This window comes from Spermophilus citellus (genome assembly GCF_964194105.1).
Source record: "Spermophilus citellus genome assembly, chromosome: 1".
Lineage (NCBI taxonomy): Eukaryota > Metazoa > Chordata > Mammalia > Rodentia > Sciuridae > Spermophilus > Spermophilus citellus.
The window spans coordinates 120717860-120734053 of record NC_138182.1 but is presented as its reverse complement, the minus strand read 5'-3'; positions in this window follow the sequence as shown (position 1 = coordinate 120734053).

Below are 16194 nucleotides of genomic sequence, written 5' to 3'. Positions count from 1 at the left end.
AACTGAAAACGACCTAAATAAGTCCCGCTGACCTTCTGGGATGGGATGCTTCCAGGCTAAAGGAGGCAGCGTTTACAGCTGTCTCTGCCTCTGGCAGGTTGGCAACACATGATGTATTTAAAAAGGGTCCCTTATTAATTTCATTATCATTGTGACTATTGCCCCAGGGGTCCTTGTTTACATTTTAAGAGATTCCAGAACACATCCCCTTCCCTTCCTCTATCCCTATGACTGATATTAAAGTTAATATTCTTGTAAAGTGAGGGGGCAATGAAGAACATCCGTTGTCACTTGCTTGGCCCTAACCCCAAGGCAGATCCAGCAAGAACCGAGGGCAGATGACATCGGCATCACAGGATTCACGTTTCAGTTAAGCATACAGAAAAGGGAAGCAGTGCTTGCCCTCTGAGTCCGCCCCTGGTGGGGCCGTGAAACAGGAGGCAGCCCTGGAGACCTGAGAGAAACCTGGAGGAAAGTTCACTGACTCGTTCTGCTTATAAAGGGAGATGCAGGCAGAAGCAGCATGAGACAAGTGGCGACTTGCTCTCGGGTTCAGCCTCGGTGGACACTTGGGACCAGACAGTTCTTTGCTGTGGTGGAGATTGTTCTGTGCTTTGTAGGATCCTGATTAGTCTCCCGGGGGCCTCTATCCCGGCTAGATGCCAGTAGCAGGCTCCCACCCCAATTGTGAAGACCAAAACTGTCTCCAGACATTGATAAATGTCCCCTGGGTGGGGGCAAGATCGCCCCCAGTTGCTAACCTCTGACAGAGAGTGGTCTCTTTCTGTGAGATTGGCTTGTTATAGCCAACAAAAGGGCGTCTCCAGCCTGCAAGAAGGAAGGACCCTGCTCTGGATGCGGCCCCTCCTCCCCAGACGGCCCAGCCTATGATGTGGGAAACGTCCCCAGGTGCTAGGAGCCACAAGCATATATACGATGTATGGCACCTTTGGTTGTAAAGTGACGCCAGCTAGCCACTGAGATGATTATGTTAAAATTTACATTCATATGCAAACTGGACTCCCGCTGTTCACCTTGGCCTGCTACCGGACTCAAGTTACGGGACTTTACGGGACTGCTGGAGAGTTCCCATTGGTTGGGGAAGGATAGTAGGAGGGAATTCCGGAGGAGGTCGGAGGAGACGGGGGGTTCCGGGACGCGCGGTTCCGGTCGGACACCCTCGTGGGAGGACCGGTTTTTTGACTTGCTGGCGCTGAGAGTGTTAGCGGCTTTTTCAAAATAAAGTTTTGTTCCTGCTTGATTGGCTCGTGATTCTGTGCCCAGCCAAGACTGCGGCATTTGGTGGCCCGTACGGGGAACGCCTGAAGCTTAGAGGTGAGTAAATTGCTCGCCCCTGAGGGAAGGCGACAGGATGGATGACCTTCTCAGAAAACAATGTGTTCTTGTTTTGATTTATTTTGTTTTCATTTCGAGCTCCCTAGCCCTAGAATTTTCTCAGGCGAACTGGAAAAAATGGTTGGCTCAAGGTTTGAAGTTATTCAGCCCTGAGAAAGAGAAAATTGATACAACCATTGTCTGCTCCGTCTTTGTTTCATTCTGCTTCGGCTTTGTTTTATCCTACCTTATTGGGTTAGGTTATAGTAGATTAGAATCCAATAAAAAACAAACCGAAAAACTGTTAAGTAAATTGTTAGAGGTCCAGACTATGGTAGAAAAAACGCTAGGTCAAACAAAAGAGAAGGTCTCTCAAGCTAGTCAGACAGAGGAGAATTTAAAGAAAGCAAGCTTAGAGGACAAGCAGCCATCAGGTGGAGAATTACAACAGGAGGTTGCTACCAACTCCGTTCTATCACCAGAGGGCGTAACTCAGCCAACAGCTCCATCTACCGCTGAGCGGCCCTCAACTACCGTAGTTGATGGACGGAATTCTGAGGCAGGACCCCAAAGATTAGCATGCCCTGTACTTGAGCAGGCAGGAGGGCAACGAATTCACCGTGCTTTAGATTTCAAAACAATAAAGCAATTAAAGGAGGCTGTAACGACCTATGGGCCGCAAGCTCCCTTCACAATAAGCATGGTTGAATCTGTTACCAACTTGGACATGACACCAGCAGATTGGGCTAACATGTGTCGATCTGTGCTAAACGGAGGACAATATTTGTTATGGAAGGTTGCCAATGAGGAATTTTGCATGGAGACAGCTAGGCGAAATGCAGAAACTGGGTACCCTCAAAGAAATATGGACATGCTTTTGGGGAAGGGACCTTATGAGGGTCAAAGACAACAAATTGAATATGACCCTGGTGTGTACGCACAAATTGCTGTAGATGCAGTTAGGGCATGGAAAACTTTACAGGGGCATGGAGACTTACAAGGTCAATTATCTAAGGTAATACAAGGAACTAATGAACCTTATGCTGAATTTGTAGATAGACTTATTCAGTCAGCCTCTAGGATATTTGGAAATACAGAACAGGTAATGCCATTTATAAAACAACTGGCTTATGACCAAGCAAATCGTTGCTGCAGAGAGGTCATTAGACCATGGAGACATGAGGATTTAAACACATATATTAAATTATGTAGAGACATTAATGAACAGGGGCAAGTCTTAGCAGCAGTACAACAGGCTTTAGATGCCAGGCCAAGAACATGCTATAATTGTAATCAAACAGGACATTTTAAAAGGAGTTGCCCCATAAGAGGAGGGTTTAACAAAGCTGGATATCAAAGGAATAGAATACCAGGTATTTGCCCACGATGCCGTAGAGGGAGACATTGGGCTAATGAATGCCGTTCTCAAACCACCATAGAGGGTATTCCGTTATCAAAAAACGAACAAGGACCAAGTGTTTACCCACGATATCGTGGAGAAAGGTATCAAGCTCCATTGCCAAAAAACGGACTAGAGGGCCCAATGCCCCGGGGCCCCAAACCACAAATATATGGGGCAATGGAGGAACCCAACAGCCCCATCAAGGTAGTGCCCAGGACGCATTATCCATTAAATCCCTCATCAGACAAACTAGAGGGAGCGCAGGGCTGGACATCTGCGCCTCTGCCAGAGCAGTACTAACCCCAGAGATGGGAATTCAAATCATTCCCACAGGAGTAAAAGGACCTCTTCCCCAGGGAACAGTAGGCTTATTATTGGGACGCAGTTCTTCTACACTAAAAGGACTTATGATAAGTCCTGGGGTAATTGATCCCGATTATGAAGGTGAAATAAAAATTATAGCTAGTTCTCCAAGAGGTATATCAGTAATTTCACCAGGAGATAGAATAGCACAGTTATTAATAATACCCAGCCTGCATGATAAATTTTCCAGTTGTAATGTAGAAAGAGGTTCCAAGGGATTAGGCTCCACAGGTGTAGATTGGGCTATGCTGTCTTTAAATTTAGATTCTCGCCCAATGCTAAAATTAAAAATTCAAGGACATGACTTTAATGGGCTGCTGGACACAGGAGCTGACCTCAGCATCATATCTCGTCAAGAATGGCCAAAACATTGGCCATTACAACAAGCCACTCAAACGCTTCGAGGCCTAGGAGTGGCAACAAATCCCCATAGAAGTGCTATGGTATTAGATTGGAGGGATCCTGAAGGATGTGAAGGAACTATACAGCCCTATGTATTGGATCATCTTCCTGTAAATTTATGGGGACGAGATGTCCTAGATCAATTAGGATTGACATTAACAAATAACATCAATCCTAACGCGCCCACTACTAGGGCTAAACAAGGCTTTAGGAAAGAAAAAAGATTAAGAGAACAAGAACAAGGTATGACAGCACCTATTCAAATAGATCAAGAAATAAATAGACATGAATTGGGTTTTCAGAAAGGGCCACTGAGACAATCAAAATTACTTGGAAATCAGAAAGACCAGTGTGGGTTCCTCAGTGGCCCTTGACTAAAGAAAAGATACAAGTAGCCCATGACTTGGTCAGACAACAGTTAGCGGAAGGACATATACAACCTTCCGTATCCCCCTATAATACTCCCATTTTTGTCATTAAAAAGAAATCTGGTAAATGGAGATTATTACAAGATTTAAGAGCCATTAATAATGAGATGGTTATTATGGGACCTGCTCAATCAGGGATTCCTCAATTGTCTGCTTTACCAAAAACCTGGCATGTTTTAGTTATAGATATTAAAGATTGTTTCTTTTCAATTCCAATTCATCCCGAGGATAGTCCACATTTTGCATTTACTATCCCTGCACTGAATCATGAAGGTCCTGATCAGAGATATGAATGGAAAGTACTCCCTCAAGGGATGGCTAACAGCCCAACTATGTGTCAAATTTATGTTAATAAAGCAATCCAGCCACTTAGAAACCAAAATCCTGAACTACAAATATTTCACTATATGGATGATGTGTTACTGGCACCAAGGCTAAATTTGGGGGCCAACAGAGGTGAGGCAAGAACCTCACCCCCCCACTGGTGCATAGGCCTATCCACAAGCATGGCTGAATGCTGGACCGGTAGTCAGCGACGGGTTGCTCTGATTACAGTGGATTCAACCTAAGACAGGAAGCTGACGCCTAAAGGTCAGTTCTCCCATGACGGGTAAGAACCATATGTTAAATTGGACAACCTACCAGGCACGGTCCCTAGCCACATTGCTTGTTGCTTAATTAAACAGAAGGGGGCAGATGCTAGGAGCCACAAGCATATATACGATGTATGGCACCTTTGGTTGTAAAGTGACGCCAGCTAGCCACTGAGATGATTATGTTAAAATTTACATTCATATGCAAACTGGACTCCCGCTGTTCACCTTGGCCTGCTACCGGACTCAAGTTACGGGACTTTACGGGACTGCTGGAGAGTTCCCATTGGTTGGGGAAGGATAGTAGGAGGGAATTCCGGAGGAGGTCGGAGGAGACGGGGGGTTCCGGGACGCGCGGTTCCGGTCGGACACCCTCGTGGGAGGACCGGTTTTTTGACTTGCTGGCGCTGAGAGTGTTAGCGGCTTTTTCAAAATAAAGTTTTGTTCCTGCTTGATTGGCTCGTGATTCTGTGCCCAGCCAAGACTGCGGCACCCAGGACCCCCGCCAAGTTGGAATTTGAAGCAAAGGAAGTGGGAATGGAAAGCTGTTCTCAGGATCCTCAATTCTCCTGCCCGTAGAAGTCCCATGACAATCCTTGGAATCTTATTAGAACATGGTTGGTTTATAAAAGATGCCTGTTGTGCTCACTGTGAAGGGAACATTACAATATTAAAGGAAAATTAGTTTTTTTTTTTTAAGTGCCACAAAAATCTCACCATCCTGGCACGCTTCAGCTTTTATTTTATTTTTTTGCAAGTTTCTTGTAGTTGGTGAACTTTGGCTCCTGGGAGGGATCTGAGAGGCTGACAGTTTTTATAAATAAAGCTTTATTGGCATGCAGCCACATCCACCATTTACAGTAGTATCTGTGGCTGCTTTTGCTTTGCAGCCCAGAGCTGTGAGGGAGACTGTGGCGTGCAGAGCCTGAACTATTTACTACCTAGCCCTTAACGGAAAATGTGTGCCCACTTCTATTTCGTGTGTACATTGCCCTCAGAAGTTCAGTTGTATCATATTGTTTTGTTATGGCACAGAACCAGTTTAATATCGCCTGGGATAGGTTACAGTGCTGCTGCTGATGACATGTCCTCCCAGCCGCCTCTCACCTGATTATTGCAGCAACTGCAGGAGGGAGACATTGGTACTATTCCCAAGGATGAGAAGAGACCACTAGCGTCAAGAGGGGGGACTCAAATGGCCTGAGGTCACTGTAAGTCAGCAACACTGAAACCACAGCTTACACTCATAATAGAGCGCCCAGCCACTCCTCCTGTGCCCACCTGCCCCAAGCCTCGAGGTCCTTGCCTGTGTGCTTCAGTGTGCAGATGCACTTAGGGCACTTTATGTAAATTAGCTTTTCCAAACGTTGGGCTCCTTGGCAACCAATGCAGATAAGAAGTGCTTTTTAAAAATATATTTTCTATTTGATTGTTTGGATTCCTGGCATGGTGGCCTAACTTATAAATGTCCCCAAACTAAGGTACTTGAATTTTTTTTCCTGATAAATCAAGGCAGAGATTTACCCATTGTGGTTGCCTCCTCGGTGTCCCCCTCCCCCTCCCCCTTCTTCTTTTTCTCCTGCTTCTATGTCAATGCTAAATGAGTCACATGAACTCAGGAGACACAAACAGGCTTGTAGCTTCTAAAAGTGAAATGGGATATCTGGTACTTGCATGGCAGAGTTTTTGGTGAAATTATTTGACTTTGCCTTGGGGCAAAATTAGCTCCGATGGTGAACCTTTAGGCTGGTGTTAAAATGTTGCATTAGAAAAGAAAAGAAAAGAAAAGAAAAGATGCTCTTCTCTTTGGGAAATGTGGATTTTAACCCAAGAGAGCAGGGCTTCTGCGGCAGGACTTCTCAGAGCCTTTGGCACACTGAGTGCTTGAATTCCCGAGGTGGTAGGCACTTCACGGCTTCCCTCGGTGGTGGGTCTGTGAGGGTTGCTGGACACACCTGGAGGATGTGAGGCATGTTCTACCCGCAGGCTTCCCCGTGTGACTCATGGGGACTCTGTCAAGCAGAGTGACAGATGGAAGGACAGCGCAGGCTCCTCCAGGCAGGGTGGGCGAGGAGGTTTCCAGGGTCAGTGGCAGGCTGCCTGGTGGCCTTGCCATCCCACCTGTCACTCACTCCCACGCTCGGCAGCCGGTCAGCTTCATAAGGGACCAGTGGTGCAGTGGTCGGAACTTTGAGTGTCCCCTCAAAGTTCACATTGGTGTGTTGGTGGGGTTGGGCCTTTGGGAGTGGACTAGGGTAGATGAGGTCCTGAGGGTGGCCCACGAGGCCAAGAGTGGCTCGACAGGCCGAGGAGGGGAGACTAGGCTGCCTTCCCTACATTGTCACGCAGCCTGGAGGCCTCGGTAGATGCCAGCGCCCTGATCTTGGCCCTCCAGCCTCCAGCACTGTGAGCGCCATAAACCTTTGTTCTTTATAAATCAGCCTGTCTGTGGTATTCAGTTATGGCAACAGGAAACAGACCAAGGCAGACCTTCTCGATGAATTTCTCAGGCTTTACATGAGAGACTGACCTATTTGAGCCCCTGGGATTCTCAGGTGGGTGAGCTGGCTACAACACTCTGTCCTTCTGGCCCTGCAGGGGCTGGAGATGAAAACAGGTCCCAGGCTCGTGGCTCTCACTGTCTGTTCCCAGCCTTCTGTGGGCCTCCTGCACACACAGAGGCCTCAGGTATTTTCCCTCCACTTGGGGGCACCTGATTTTCAGTGGGACTGCCCCCCAGGGAATCCCTCTTGTGTATTTATTAGGACTCTAGGGGGCAAGTGTCAAAAGCCCTCCTGGAGCTCTCGCAAGCACAAAGAGGACTTTACTGACCACAAGTCTGAAGATCCAGGCCTCAGAAAGGATGGAACCTGTTGAGAGCCACAGCTGAAGGGGCCCCAGCAAACTTCCAGCTGCCAGCTGATGATTGGCTCACAGTGGCCCCAGCAAACTTCTAGCTGCCAACTGATTGGCTCCTCTGCAGTGATGCTCATTGGGCTGTTTCCTGGCCCTTTCAGATCACAGAGCTGCTCATTGGGGGACTTTTTTTGGCTCCGCCCATGCGACCCAGCCAATCAGTCTCAAGAGCAGGAGGAGTGGGGGAGGTTGAGAAGCTTGTGGGAAGCCGGTTGTGGCAGTTGGGCTCTGAGGGTTTTTCCTGAAGAGCTGTGTGGTGCAGTGTGTGTGTTCTAAAAATAAAGTTTGTTTCTTTTGACAAGTGGCTCCTGAATTGTGCCCAGCCAGACTGCGGCAGGAACCATGGCTCTGCTGGGCTCAGGAACAACCAGAACCAGGACATAGAATGTTCCAGAACAGTTAGGCCTCATTTCTTGACTATTCTCTATAAGCAGCTGTATTTTACTGCAGAGGGGCTTCCTGAGGTGACACAGAGTAAAATGGTCTCAGCTTTTAATGCCATTTTCTTCACCACCAGAGGGCAGTGGAGGTGGATGTTGTGAGATCCCAAATCCAGGGGAATGACCACCACCCGGCCCCTCAGGCATGACCAGGTGGAAGCAGAAGAGTCACAGGTATTAATAGAGAGACTGCCAAATTGGCTGTGGGAGAGAGGAAAATTCTAGAAAGTCCCCCATATCCCTGGGAGCAAAGGTCAGCCAGATACATCTCTCCATGAAATGCCAACCTGGTTCATACTTCACCTGTGAATGCTAATCAGGTCACATAATAACTTTCTATTTCACTGAAGTTAAAACTGGTCTTTTTCAAGGGGTGGTTGTAGTAGGGCACACCTGTAATCCCAGCAACTAGGTAGGCTGAGGCAGGAGGATCTCAAGTTCAAGACCAGCCTCAGCAATTTAGTGAGGTCCTAAGCAACTTAGAGATACTGTCTCAAAATTAAACAAACAAACAAACAAAAAACCCCCAAAACAAAAAACAAAACAAACAAAAAAACGGGTTAGGGATATGGCTCAGTGGTTGAGTACCCCTGGGTTCTATTCCCAGTACACACACACACACACACACACACACACACACACAAATTGTCATTCTCATAAAAAGGCCAATAAAGGGTAGTGTTTAGGGGGACTAATAACAGTGTCACCTCATAGAACTCTTGGGGGATTAAAGGACTCAGGTGAGGCGTGCGCACAGCGGGCCTGACTGGCGGCCTGTGGTGTGGACCTGCGTCCTGACCACCATTATGGGGGCCTCGCTGGAGCCTCCAAACCCGAGGCCAGCCTGCAGGAGGCCGCCCCCATGGCGACGGGTCAGTGGGGTGTCTGTGGGGCCCAGATCTCTGCCTGCATGCGCATCTGGGGATGAGAGAGTGGACTCAACAGTGACCGTCCTTGGCGGGATCAGACTCTCTGCCCTCCTGGAAACCTCCTCATTAAAGCGAATTCCTGACACGACCCCATCTCCATAGAAAAAGCCTAATTTCCCCAGGAAGTGGCTCATTTCATCAAACCCCTAAATGATTTCAGCTATCTGGGGAAGAGGCTCCCGGCTCAGCCCCCGCCTGCGTCTCTGGCACTTCCGGGAAATGCAGGCAGCCAGCTGCAGAGGCCCTGGGTCCTGTCCGGGGCTGTCCAGGCCCAGGGCGACTCACGCACACCAGGCTGCGGGACCTGGGCAACACCGAGCTCTCCTGGGACCACTGGTTTCCTAGGAAGGCGTGTGGCATCAGGACATCCTGAGATGAGCAGACCGTGCTAGAGACAGCTCCACGAAGTGACCAGCTGAATGCACGGCAGGGCCAAGCCAGCTCCGGTGCCCGCAGCAGCCCCTCTGCCTCTAGGGCTTAGTTCTCTCCCCTCTAACCTGGGAAATGAAGTGGATTTGGAGACGCCAGCGGGGCCAGGGCTGTGGCTAGCGCGCTGCCTGCTGCGGGTCCTCCCGAGGACTGCAGAGCCCAAGGAGCCCCGCCCTTTGCAGCCCTGTCCGTCACCAGTCAAAATGTTCCGCAAGCATCACTTTTCTTTAATCAGGCTATTCTTCACCAGGGCTGTTTTAATTAAGGGTCCCCTGTCAACGCAAAACATATGTTCCGTGGTCTTGCTTTGCTTACTAATGATGCCCAGGATTATTAAGTCGGGAAGGAATTTCCAGCTCTGGCTCTTGCCGTTTCCGCCCCACCCCCAGTCCCCCAAGCCCTGGTCCTCCTGCATCTCGGCTTTCACCCATTACTCTCATTCCTTGGCGTTGCTACCCTCCTGGAAACTGACCTCGGAAAGTGATCTGTTTAAATCAGCATTCTGAGTCTAGTATCCTGAAGTGCGGTGCTGACCATCTCCTGCTCCCACTGCCAACCCTCTTGAGATCCAGGCTAAGAATGTGCAATTGCTTCAAACTGCCTTCTTAAAAAAAAAAAAAAAGTCACACACACACACACACACACACACACACACACACACACACACAGTCACTCATCACTTAATGGGGTCCATTCTGAGAAATGCGTCCTTTGCAACAGATGGTGTGAACATCACAGAGGATGCTCACCTGCCACACACCTAGCCCCCCGTGGCTTCCTGCAGCCAGATGTGCACGTTAGGGATGGTGGCGCTCAAGGCAACAGGGAATTAAACTGAGCACAAGGGGAAATGGTGCAGGCAAGAGCTGGGTGCACGCGGCTGTGCAGGGTGCTGCCTCTGACTCAGGGTGCACTGTCCTGCAATGAACTTTCTGAATGAGTAGGAGTCACACCAGTGAGGGACAGGGCAGTGAGGAAGAACCTGTAGCAGTCATTTGTTTTCAGGTATTATGTGCTCGATGACTGTTTTGCTGTGTTTTTATGTTTCTGGAAGCAGAGAAAACTTGCTTTCGTGAGTATCTGCACAAACACATGTGTCCTGTCTTGTGCCACATGTCAGGAGAGCTAGTGCCAATAGATGACAAATTTTTCAGCTGCAGTATGTGTGTTGACTCTTATTGACTATATGTTCACACACACACACACACACACACACACACACACACTTTTTATTTTCTTTTCTGTGGATCGGAGAAGGGACAGAGTGATAGCCTGTTGCCTGAGCTCAGCTTCTTCTGGATTGTCCCCGGTGGGGCAGGCAGCCTTCTAGATTGACAGATGGACCCATTGACCATGTCGCCTGCTATTTACACCCTGTGTGATCTCCTCCTGTTGAGTGTGGGCTGGACCTACTTGTTTGTTTCTCACCAATAGAATTCAGCAAAAATGATGATGTCATCTCCAAGGTTAGGTTATAAAAGGCTGCGGCTTCTGTCTTGCTGGTACTTTCTCTTGCCCTCTTGGTGGGTGTAGAGAGATCCATATGGGAAGGCACTCAGTTCAGTGGTCACTCAAACACCTGTAAATGGGTCCTCTTGCAGTTAAGCTGGGAGATGTCTGCACCCCAAGTGGACACCTGAGAGCATCCCAGCGAGACACCCTGGGTAGAGGACTAGGATAAGTGGCCTCCAGATTCTGACCCACAGAAGCCGTGAGATAGTGTGTACTGTGGTAAGATACTAAGTTTGTGGTAATTTGTTATGCAACACCAGATAAGTAACTCTCAAGCAATTCAACTGGGTCCCAAAGTTAACAAATTCAACAGCACAAAAACTTAGAGAAAGTGTGGATTTTCTGTCTCCCCTTGAATTAGAACATGTGTCTTCTGCTTTTAGACTTTGGAGCTCTTGGCTCTCAGACCTGTGGTCTCTGGCACCTAAACCCTCCCCATGTTCCCAAGTCTTTGGCCTTGGGCCAGGAGTCACACCTGGTTCTCAGGGCCTTTGGCCTTGGGCTGAACTACATCTAGTTCACTTGAGTCTCCTGCTTGCAGATGGCATGACATTGAACTTCTAAGCTTCCCTAGTCCCATGAGCCAATTTATATAATCAATATATCTAAACACACTCAGACATATACCCTTTTGGTACTGTTTTTTTAGTGAACCATAGTACATATATTATTTGAAGTTTTAAATAATCAGCCATTCATATGTATATGTGTGTGCATGTCTGTGTGTGTGTATGTGTGTGTGTGTGTGTGTGTGTGTGTATTGTGTGTGTGTGGTGCTGGGGATTGAACCCAGGGCTTTGTGCATGTGAGCTAGATCCCCAGCCCCAGCCATGTGTGTGTGTGTGTGTGTGTGTGTGTGTGTGTGTATATTTTAGAGAGAGAGAGAGAGAGAGAATTTTTTAATATTTATTTTTTAGTTTTCGGTGGACACAACATCTTTATTTTTTTATTTTTATGTGGTGTTGAGGATCGAACCCAGCGCCCCATGCATGCCAGGCGAGCGCATTACCGCTTGAGCCACATCCCCAGCTCCAGCCATGTATATTTTTAACACAAATAATTCATTGATAAATTTTAGTTGTTAAAATGCAGAAGGAATGAAACAAATAATCAGAAGAAGAATGGAAAAAAATCACGTTGCTGTGTGTGTAGTTCTCAGGGCTACCGTACCCGAGTGCCACACAGCACGGCTTGAACAGATACTTGCTCTTTGGCAGTTCTGGAACCTGGACGTCTGAACTCCGTGCTTGCAAGGAGGCTGTGATCCTCCAGAAATCCACAGGGGAGTCTTTTCTTGCCCCTTCCAGCATCTGGTGTGTGCTGGCAATTGGGGCTCCCTGGGTTGTTGGCAGGGTGTAACTCTGCCCTCCCTGTCGGTGACATCCTTCCCACTTACCCAGGCCTGCAGGTGACTCTCTTCTTATAAGGACAGCAGACACTGGACCAGGCCCCCTAATGGCTGCTTGTTAACCTGTATCAAGCCCAGAGAGGGACGGGCCACTCTCAGGCCCTCCAGGAACTGCTAAGCCAGGAACACCTTTCAACTTCCGGCATGTGCCAGCAGGAAGAGGTGGCCAGAGCTGCATTCTGGTAGTCACACGGTGGGGTCCCAGCTGTGCCTCCACTCTGTGCCCACTGCACATTGGCTGTGGAACACTGGCCAGCTGTCCCCCTAGTGCTGGACTGCGTGTCTTTAAGGCAGACCTCCTCAAGGCTCAAGATCCAAGTTGCAGCTCAAGGTTGTGTGAAGCTGGCATGAGAGTGGGACTTGAAGGGCGACGGTTTCGCTCCTCATGTTGCTGTTACCCTCATTATCAGATGGTCTTAACCAGGGGCCAAGTTTAACCAAGGACAGCACTTAGCTCCAGTGCTCTTTCCTGGGAATGTCGGACTCAGGCCATTATAATTGAAGTTTGGATGAAGTCAATTCTTCTTGACATTGTTGAAAAAATCCTGCATATCTATGAAAGGCCGGGGCCGGTGTCCATCTGGTGACCCGCAAGATGGAACGATGGGTGATAAATACCTCTTTACCAGAGAGAGCACTCAGAAAGTTCTGGTCCACGTGAAAAATAGAGACTTCCATGGGATCTGTGGGGAAAATACATTGCAGAGGGAGCACGTGCGACGGATCCCGGGGAAGGTGGCCACAGACGGGGACAGCGGGGACCGGAGAGCTGGTGCCTGTGTGCCTGGCCCCTGCCACGGTGCTGTGATGTTCTCTGATTCCATGGGACTCGAGGGAGTCCCTTGTAGCAGAACTACTTCTAAGGAAGCAGAAGGAATGTGACCCGAAGCCTCAAGCTCAGCCAAGGCGAAGAGGACTCAGACCCTCACCAGTGTGACGTGTCCTAAAAACACTCATCTAAGCCTGCCAGGTCCGTCCTTCCCTTCTTACCAAACTGCAGTCTCTTGCCCCTCCTGGCCGCGAGGTGCTCCTGAGGCGCGTCCTGAGGGCATGTGTCAGGACAGGGTTAGATTTGGAGGTACAGGGAGGTGGGCTGTGTCAGGTTCGCAGCAACATGGGTGAGGTATCAATTTAGAAAAGGTGAATCACGTGCTCACTGGGCAGCTGTGACCCGCCTGGGTGTTCACACTGAGAGTCAGCTCCACCTGCTTCCCGTGCTGCTTGCTCAAGGGTGGCCGAGTGGCATGACACAGTGGTCCCCTCCCCTGCACTGTCGACTTCTGAGTTTCAATTACCTGTAGCCAAGGCACAAAAAAATGTCAAAGGTAAAATTCCAGAAATAAACAATCCCTCAGTTTTAACCTGAGCGCTCTTCCCGTTGCATGAGGCATCTGTGCATCTGCTCCCTTGGCCATCCAGCTCATCCGTGATGCCTAGGACCCGCCTGTTAGTCACTTGGGGTCATCAGAGTGCCACAGTACTACAGGGCTGTGTCAGGGTGACCTTCCCACAGCAGCCTGCAATGCCCACTGTGCTTATGTCCACCCCACCTCGTCCCCTGCAGGCCTCACGGCCTTTCAGTTTTCACTAGAGGGACTGAGAAACCGTGAGGTCTTGGAACTGTTATTGCATCTAATTATTGTCGTTCACCTCTTGAGTGTGTCATTTAGACATTGAACTTCCCCATAGGTGTGTAGATCTAGGAAAACAGCACACACAGCCGTCGCGCTCTCTGGCTTCCCCATCCACACCGGCTCTTAGAATGCAGCCCTGGCTGAGGGGCCACTCCAGCAGAAGTTTTCCGATTACCAACAACAAGCAGGCAAGGCCTTGCGGCTGCTTCTTGGCATGATTTAAGGGAATGGAGCTTCTACCCGTCCCTCTTCCACCTGGCTCATTCCCACCCTTCTTCCCTAGTTGGTTATCCAAAGTTCAGGCCATGAGGCCCACTTTCCTGGGCCTCATGGGCTCTTAGCCCCAAGCCTTTGCAAACTATTGGGAATCTCTTGAGTTTTGAGAGTCCATGCCTTTGGGTGGCTTCTAGAGGTATTTCCTCAAATATCACCCTATCCCTCTGTCCTTCCCATCCTGATTGCTAGAATTCATTGAGCATGTATTATTTCCAGGCATTCTGACGCTTGCATGACACTGAATACTTATCAGAAATCCTGTGTGAGAGGTCTTGTTTCTTTTCGTATTTTTGAAAATGGAAAGAAACCAAAGTTCAGAGAAATTGTATGACATGTCCAAAGTCACACAGCAAGTGGGTGTTTAGAAAATAGCATTTTAAAAGTCAGGAGCAAGAAGTAAACAAACAAAGCTGAAGCCCCCAAATCCGGGCAGGGCTGCTCTTCTGTGAAAGGAAACCAGATGCTTTCACTGCTTTTGTGTTCTCCAAGAGGGAGGGGAACGAGACCGGCTCAGAGTCTCTCTGTGGGGTCTGCAGATGGGGCTTGTGGTGCTATCGGCAGTTGGCATTCCCAGGTGCTCTGGGAAAAATATTGAAGTGAATATCCAGTATGTGCTTTTAATATCAAAAATTGGAAATGTCTTCATATCCACAAATAAGAGACTTGATAAAGATCTAGTCACGCAGTCTAGCCATGATAGTCTAAATATGAGGTGTGTCCCCCGAACTCCCGTGCGAATGCTGGCAGGCTCGAAGGCGAAGTGATCAGATTAAGTGAGCTGTAATCTAAGTGGACCCATCCATTTGGTATATTAATAATCTGAAAGGACTATTGTGCTGGGTGATTGCTGTGGGCAGGTGGGGTGTGGCTGCAGGAGGAAGGACACTGGGGATGTGCCCTTGGGAAAGGTCTTGTCCCCAAGTTCCTCCCTCTCTGCTCCTGGCTGTCATGTCCTGAACTGTTTTCCTCCACCACCTTCTTCCACCAAGATGTTCTGCCTCGCCCTGACCCCGAGCAGTGGAGGTGGATGAGCATGGACTAACTCCTCCCACACTGTGAGTCAGGTACATCTTCCTTCCTTTAAGTTGTTCTGGAAGGTAACACACCAGCCATCCAATTAAATGTATTGATGAAATACGATACAATAGTGATCATGAACCAGAGCGACTCCTACTAATCCCAGCAAATCACACAAACGGAACTCTGGGGGAAGTAGCGTCTGTTCTGTGTCATGTGCACACTTTACATACCTGTGTCGTTCTGCCCACAGTTTTAATTTGCAATAACAATATTGCTGGAGAATGCATAAATTGCAGAAAAATGTAGACATTGGAGGTGTCCAGTGTGTCTGCTGCTGCTGACCATGGTGACAGTGTTTCCCGGTGGGAGGTGAGGATGTGACATAATGGGAGGGGCTATTCAGGGGGCTCCACTTTCTTGGTGGTGTTTTCTTTATGAATTTCAGGCTACTCACCTGTATGTTGTATCTTGATAGCTTGTGACATGTCCTTTTAAATAGTTTGAATAATATTGAAAAGAAAATTTCTCTGCTTCAGAATTTGAAGGCTCCTGTTTACTCATCCAAGTTTCCACTGCTGGAAGGTAGGCTGGTGCCTCTTGCAGTTTTGATTATTTTATTCTTCAAACTTGATTATTTTGCAGTGCGGGGGATGGACTCAGAGCCTTGAGTGCTGGGAAAAACTCTGCCACTGAGCTGCCCTCAGCTCAGTTTGGGTTATTTTATGAGCTCTGTTGCTATTTTCCCTACTCTGGGGACTACCAGAAGCACCATTGTTGTGAAATTCCACAACTTTAACAATTTTGGTATGGTTGTTTGTTTTTTCCTAGCTTCATTTTTGAGCCCTTTCAGCATGGAGTATGGAAACATGGACCCTAATTTCCGTTGAAATGGGAAATGTGAATGTGCTCTTTGTGTTCTTCCTTTTTTTTCCTCTGTTCTCTTTTTCTTGAATCATTGTTATTTGATGGACTTCCTGGGCTAATTCTTACATTTTATATAATTTCTCTCCATTTTTAAACTCATCTTGAAACTCTCTTAGTAAATGACAAAATGATTCCCCTTGATTTTCTCTCATTATGACGCTGTTCACCCCCCCAACCCTCCCC